The sequence below is a fragment of the Euwallacea similis genome, chromosome 19 (assembly GCF_039881205.1).
Source record: "Euwallacea similis isolate ESF13 chromosome 19, ESF131.1, whole genome shotgun sequence".
NCBI lineage: Eukaryota > Metazoa > Arthropoda > Insecta > Coleoptera > Curculionidae > Euwallacea > Euwallacea similis.
The window spans coordinates 3,641,215-3,649,561 of NC_089627.1; the positions used below are offsets into that span (position 1 = coordinate 3,641,215).

At 32.4% G+C, this 8,347-nt stretch overlaps 1 pseudogene; it reads right to left on the reverse strand.

Moving 5' to 3' along the window:
- Positions 1-1,466: 1,466 nt before the first annotated feature.
- LOC136415266 (uncharacterized) lies at positions 1,467-2,090 on the reverse strand (annotated as a pseudogene).
- Positions 2,091-8,347: the final 6,257 nt, after the last annotated feature.

Below are 8,347 nucleotides of genomic sequence, written 5' to 3' on the forward strand. Positions count from 1 at the left end.
CCATTCCTTGCCCTTAGAATTGAAAAACTCGCGACACTTTGTTTCGATTTGCTCTAAGTTATCGAAGCTGCGACCTCACAGGAAGTGTGCTATTGAGCGAAAAAGGTGATAGTCGGATGACGCAAGATAGTATGCTGGATGTGATAGAAGTTCAATCGCGTCGAGTCCTTTGATGTTTTTCTTGATTTATCTCGCGGTGTGCCGTTTGGTGTTATTTTGCTATAGAAGTACTTGCTTTCAATTGACCAATGCTGGGTACTTCTGACCTAACTCTGTGTACATTCGGTCGAGTTGAGCATAATAAAGGTCTGCGGCGACGGTACGATTGTTTGGAACAATCTCAAAGTGAATTACACTTTCAAAATTCCACCAGATGCACAATAAAGTCTTCCTAGAAAACTGGTCTCGGTTTGTTACCGGTTCCGCCATTTGTCCGGGATTCAGTCACTGATTTTGCTTGTCTAGGTTGCTAAAGTAAACCTACTTCTCATCACAAGTAACAATTCGGCGGATAAAACGATCGTCATGCAGATTTTCTAACAATTTTCGGCATGTGTCTACACGATTTTGAGCTTGATTTTCCGTTAAAACATGGGGCATTTCTCGACAGTGTCTGTTGACCTTTCCAATAACATTAAGATGTCGGACACTTGATGTTTGTGGAATATTGAGTTCAGCCGACAATCTTCAGGCACTGGTTGATGGATTGGCTTCGACGGCTTCACGAATGGCTTCAGTATTCACAATCATAGGACGACCCGAGCGTGGCTCACCTCTGAGGTCTCTGTGTCCTTCCTTGAGCCTTTTGAGCCATTTTTGCACAGTACTAACTGAGCCTATATCTTCTATTTCCACTTCACATATTTTCCTTGCTGTTTCAGTAGCTTTATACTTTTGCTTCCAGTAATGACGTAAAAATACTCGAATTTCAAAATTTTCTATGTTTTTACTATAACGAAAATAAATTTATAAAACTATAAATTAATTGTAGCTAACAAGTAAATATAAAAGAGCTTTTCAAACGCTACAAAGTAATATATAACACTTGCATATAATGTAATTTTATTGATTTAAAAAAATTGTATAAACTGAAACAACGCAAAAAACGCATGAACTTTTGGTTCACTCTAGTTAGTATGTTAGTTAGTAAGCATTAGTTATATCCTTTTCAAACTCACATAATATAAATGTGTGCAGTTTTAATTTGGTTGGCTCACCGCCATGTAGGTTATTATTTTGAATTATTATTTGATCCAAATTTCACAACTCAGTTATAGAGGGCGATAAAATAATTTGTACACAAATTGAGTCTTGGGGCTAATTTGTGTTTTATCTTCAAAAATTCCAGTGTGCACATTTGTGGGCAAATTATACATTCTATAAAAAAGTAAAGAACAAAAGAAATAATAAAATTAAATGAAGCCCTTTTTAATCGGAAATATGTTATAAATTATTGTTTTTATTGCTTAACGATGAAACTCGACATAACAATCGCGATCCTCCACAATACATAAAAAAATATTTCGAGAAACGCACTTAACTTGTGTACGCCTCGTACAAGTGGGATTTTTGCACCTCTGAGCCTCTTTTATCTCCATGGCTTTTGGTGAGTGTAGGGCTTTTGACTTGGCAAATTCAGGTGGAGGTAATGGCACTCTTCCAGGTCGACCCGGTGTTTTTCTCTATACTGGAGTTTTAAAAGTTTCATGATCTGATTCTGATTGGGTAGTCAATATCCCCTTAATTAAGGCTTCTGTTACGCGCATCTTAAATCCAATTAAATCTAAAATATCGTTCTTTTTTACTTTTAAAATTTGGCAATCTTTTTTGTATTGATTCCACGAATTGACTATTGCACAGTCCATAAAGTGTTCAAACACTAACTGGCCATTTGTTTTACGATAGCTTCTGTAAGTTACAATTTGTCGATTTAGTAAATCAACGCCTTCCATGAATTTATTATAGCGCCTTACTACATCTAATTGGGGGATATTCAAATAACGTTGATCAGACTTTGAATATATTATACATTAATTTATTGGATTAAGGGTGTGTGCTGATGAAACCATTGTTATTATCTTACTGTCCATTCATCTACACTAGTCTAAACAATTACGGGGTACTTCAAAATATTGTCTTAAAAGTTTTTTGTACCACATGAAATGTATCAAAACAAATTATACACTGTGTCCGTAAAGTCACGCATAAATTCTCTTAAAAATCAGGAGTTTGTTTTCTGGAAAAACGCTGGGACACGTCGATTTTTATTTTTTATTGCGATTTTTTCATGATAAAGTCATGTATACAGGGTGATCCAAAAACAAGTTACCACAATGAACTTCATTTTTTCAAATGGAAACCCCTATTTTTTATTCCATTTTTGGATTCTACATCGAATTCTAAATATGTTTCATGTACTTTGTCTTAATACCTAAACTCAATTGTTATCGAGAAATTTACGTGTAAAGACATTTTCCAATAAAATTAGATTATCATTAATCATAATTCATTAAAACTTCCCAAAACTTTATTCTTCGATCAACAGTCTCTCCGGCGCATTGTTTGTTGAATAAAAGTACTACACGTAGCAAAAAGGATTGTAAACAATAACAATTTTTTGTGTAAATTGTAGAAAAAAATTATTGTAGATAAACATAGATACTATTTTATTTCTAGTATAGTAGAGATTTACATTGTCAAACGACTATTTTCTTTATTGCCAAAAATGAATTTAACTGTTACCCAAAGAATTAAAATTTTAATGATGATAGGGTACGGTAATAGAACTCGAACGCAACAAAAAGTGTGTACGCTGTTCAACAATAAATACCCGGAAAGACCGATAACCCAATCAACAGTTAGTAGATTTGAAAGAAAATTTCGAGAAACTGAATCTGTTAACGATCTACCACGAAACGGACGTCCTAAAGTTGACGAACAACTAAAATTAAATGTTCTTCTGAGCATGGACGAAAATCCACACAACAGCGTTCGTCAGGTTAGCCGTGATATTTTCACTACGCGTACCACGGTGCATAAAATACTGAAGTTAGAAAAATGGCATCCTTTCAAATTTCATCCAATACAAGAATTAACTGAAGACGACCCAGATCGAAGAATATAGTTTTGTGAAGTGTTAATGAATATGATCAATAATAACCAACTTCTATTGGAAAATGTCCTCTTCTCGAACGAGTCTACTTTTACATTACATGGGGAAGTGAATCGTCAGAATTGTAGGTACTGGGCAATAGAAAATTCTCGATGGATGAGAGAAACTCATACGTAACATCCAGAAAAAATTAACGTAATGGCTGGTATAGTAAGAAATCAAATTATAGGACTTTACTTCTTCGATGGAAATTTAGATGGCCCAAAATATCTTCGATTTTTACAAGAATATTTGGTTTCTACGCTGATAAATTTGTTTCCGGATATAAACAACCCAAGAGTAATCAACGCAAACCTATGGTTTCAACAAGATGGAGCTCCACCCCATTATTCTGTCATTGTTCGCGAATATCTTGATCAGATATTTCCGAATAAATGGATTAGAAGACGTAGTACCATCGAATGGCCGCCGAGGTCGCCAGAGCTCACCCCGTTGGATTTTTTTCTCTGAGGACATCTTAAAAATGTAGTGTATAAAAGTAAACCCGACAACATTGAAGACCTGAAAAATAGAATAAAAATCGAGTGCAACATTTCACTAGATATTTTACAGAGGGTCCAACAGGAATTTACTGACCGTTTAGGATACTGTCAAATTCAGAATGGTTATCAATTTGAATATTTAATAAAATAAACGAAGTAATAAATCTTTAGTATTCGGTCTCAGTTATTGATGCGTAAATTTCTCAATAACAATTGAGTTTAGGTATTAAGACAAGGTACATGAAACATATTTAGAATTCAATGTAAAATCCAAAAATGGAATAAAAATAGGAGTTTTCATTTGAAAAAATGAAGTTCACTGTGGTAACTTGTTTTTGGATCACCCTGTATACATGAATTTAAAATGAAAAAATCGCAATAAAAAATAAAAATCGGCGTGTCCCAACGTTTATCCAGAAAATAAACACCTAATTTTGAATAAAATTTATGCGTGACTTTATAGACACAGTATACAGGGTTATTCACCCAAACCGTTCATTAGAAGTTTACTAGGATCTAAAAGTGATGCGAATTTGAAAATTTGGAGTTAAGTTAAGTTCGACATATACTATTTTTTTTTAATATTTTCAACTTGCTGTCACTTCCGGTTTAACTGGAAATAGCTGTAACTTGCTTATTTCAAATGCAACCCCCAGTACATTATTTTATTTTTAGATTCTACGTAATATTTTAGGTACGTTTTCTGTATAATGTTCTATACTTAGTTCTTACCGTTTTTGAGATATTTGACTTTGAATTAAAAACGTGCCTCTGTAATGACCAATTTTAAAATTGCATATCTCCGCAGTTATTAAAGACATAATCACCATATTTTGCAGAATGTCAATACATAGTCTCAGGTTCACACTTTCACTAGTTATATGGCTTAGTATTATACAGGGTGTCCAAAATTCAACTCCTAACATTTACATTTTTGAAGTTGCAAAAGTCGGTTTTTTTAAATGGGACACCCTATAACTTTAAGCAGTATCAAGTAGAAAATGTAATTCTTTATCGAACTGTATTAGGGTTACCTATACCTATTCCAAACCATTTTCGAAATAATTAAGTTTATGTAAAACTAATAGTACATATTCATTCTGGTAAATTTTTATTCTTCGCGTAATTGGCCATGGAAAAGAAATAATGACAGTTATTACTTTCATTGTACGTTTTTGTTTTTCGGTGGCTGTTAATAGCAAAATTAAAATGAAATTTTGAATCAAAATTGAGAATATCAGCGTTTGTGTATTTTTCCATTTTGATTGAAAGTTTCACTTTAATTTTGCTACTAACAGCCACCGAAAAACAAAAACGTACAATGAAAGTAATAACTGTCATTATTTCTTTTCCATAGCCAATTACGCGAAGAATAAAAATTTACCAGAATGAATATGTACTATTAGTTTTACATAAACTTAATTATTTCGAAAATGGTTTGGAATAGGTATAGGTAACCCTAATACAGTTCGATAGAGAATTACATTTTCTACTTGATACTGCTTAAAGTTATAGGGTGTCCCATTTAAAAAAAACGACTTTTGCAACTTCAAAAATGCAAATGTTAGGAGTTGAATTTTGGACACCCTGTATAATACTAAGCCATATAACTAGTGAAAGTGTGAACCTAAGACTATGTATTGACATTCTGCAAAATATGGTGATTATGTCTTTAATAACTGCGGAGATATGCAATTTTAAAATTGGTCATTACAGAGGCACGTTTTTAATTCAAAGTCAAATATCTCAAAAACGGTAAGAACTAAGTATAGAACATTATACAGAAAATGTACATAGAATATTACGTAGAATCTAAAAATAAAATAATATAGTGGGGGTTCTATTTGAAATAAGCAAGTTACAGCTATTTCCGGTTAAACCGGAAGTGACAGCAAGTTGAAAATATTTTTAAAAAATAGTATATGTCGAACTTAACTTAACTCCAAATTTTCAAATTCGCATCATGTTTAGATCCTAGTAAACTTCTAATGAACGGTTTGGGTGAATAACCCTGTATAGTTTACTTAATAAAAGATTGACTTAAGACCCGTTATTTCTGAGATACAGGGTATTAACATTCTACTTTTTTTCTTTTTTTTTAATTTATTTTAAAACTACTGGAACTATTGAAATGAAAATCGGTGTATCTTTGTTTCGTAATCCGATAAATTTGATGGGGATAATTTAAATTTTGTACATTACAGAGGGTGCTAGTTACATGTGTATCATTACATATTTTTATCCAAAACTTTTAAATTTTGATTTATCGGTAAAAGAGTTCAAGAATATTAATGAACAGTCAATTCTGCATAAAAAAGTTACTCTTAGTAAAATACCCTAAATTTGTCCAGAAAAATGACAATTATTGACATATCTACTTTAAACGCTTTTTTAAAGAAAGTCTGAGGTTTTTCTATCATTACTTTTAATACTATTCAATTACAATGAAATAAACACTAATATTACAATAAATGTTCAAAGTGATGACAGCGTTGGTCAATACATAAATTGCACCGTTGCAACAAGTTTCGTTATACCCTTTGGAAAATTCCTGGGGTATTCCGAATCACATCAAAAGCATTGAAAATTCTTTCAGTTAATTCTTCAACATTTATTACTGGTGTCGTGTACATTAAACCCTTCACATGACCCTAAAGAAAATAAATTCATGACATGATTATAAACTGTCAATTCACTGACAGTAGTACTAATGGTTTGCAATGCGCGTAAAATTTATTGTGTAATAAACTGAAAACCACCAGCACCGCTTTTCAGTCAATATTTGGGCTGGAACAGTAAGTGACTATTTACTAGGTCCTATTGTACTATGACATCATTTAAATTCAAACAGATATTTGCAAATTTTATGTGATAATTTACCAGAGCTTATGGAGAATATGCCACTAGTACTACGTAGCAAAATGTGGTATCAGCAGAATGGTGCTCCAGTTCATCAGAGATCATCTTAATGAGGTTTATGGTAGGCACTCGATAGGTAGGTTTGGTCCAGTGGCATGGCCTCCTCGTTCCCCCGATTTGACACTCCTGGATTATTTTCTTTGGGGTCATGTGAAGGGTTTAGTGTATACAACACCAGTAATAAATGTTGAAGAATTAACTGAAAGAATTTTTAATGCTTTTGATGTGATTTGGTATACCCTAGGAATTTTCCAAAGGGTACAACAAAACTTGTTACGACTGTGCAATTTATGTATTGACCAACGCTGTCATCAGTTTGAACATTTATTGTAATATTAGTGTTTATTTAATTGTAATTAGATATTATTAAAAGCAATAATAGAAAAACTTCAGATTTTCTTTAAAAAAGCGTTTAAATTCGATATGACAATAATTGTCATTTTTCTGGACAACCGTTCATTTTAGGGTATTTTACTAAGAGTAACTTTTTTATGCAGAATTGACTGTTCTTTAACCTTCCGGCGCTCGCGCGCGGACTCTCACTTCGCAAGCCTACTCTTTCCTCATTAATCTTCATTCGACACCGTTAATTTTACCAATATGAAAGACACCATGGGATTAGACAGACCCCATAAGTTTTTAGAACTTTTAGAACATTTAGAGCTTAAAAAAATATTTAAGAAAAAAGTAGGTATTAAATAAGATCTTAAACTAATAGAAAACAGTAAATTCCTTATATTTTTAAATGAAATATCAATTTGTTTAAAGAATTTTTTATAGGAATATTAAAAAAACCTCTTTATTTTTTCGGACAAAAAATGAAGTAAATAAAATAAGTACCCAACTAGTTAAATTAATTAAAACTTAATACTTTTAATAAAAACATTTCCTTGATTAAATATTAAAAAAAAATTAAATGATGTATACCAAAAAGAATTCATTGACTACAGTTACAACACATGATGGCTCGATGAATATCGCAAATGGCAAAGTTACATTTACCACATACCATTTTTGGCTTCCTATCTCTTTCACGTGGGCAAAAAGCACATCTTACTCGTTTTACTAAATATCTACCCTGTTGTGCAGGTTCTACATTTTCGGGAACACCTAATATTTCTCTAATGTATGTCTTAAGCAATTTATTTAGTGTTGGAATTTCTAATCTAGCCCTAAGTAGTGTCTCTATTAGTTGAAACGAGAGTTCATTTAAAAATTGTCTTCTAGTGATCATATTGTTCCTATTAGCTAAATTAAGCAGCACTGATGAGTTTATACCACAATGGTCCAACATTCCACAAAAAAACTCATTGACCACCGCCGAGTTGCTCTGCAGTTGTATAGCTGTGGCAGAGCTTATCAAAAGTATCAGTCCCTCCTTTAGTACTATTATAATCCATGATTATTTCAGGCTTCCTCATCTCGTTGTCGATATTACCAGAGTAATGCATAGTCGATAATAAAAGTATAACTTTACCTTTTTTGGGAACAAAAGAAACAAGGGTCTTATTGTTATCAAATGCAAACTTTGATATTCCTACTTCTTGTGTGTTGAGAAAAAAAGGAGGAATTTCTCTTTTGTTTTTTCTAAGTGTTCCTATCATAGTGATATTATATTCAGTGAACATCTTATGGAACAAATTTACTGAAGAGAACCAGTTATCTACGGTTATATTTCTATTTGTTCCATGTATAGTTTCTGATAGTTTTCGAACGTAATATTCAGGTACTAATTCATTGTTTTCTGTTGCGACTTTTCTGATATACGGGATTG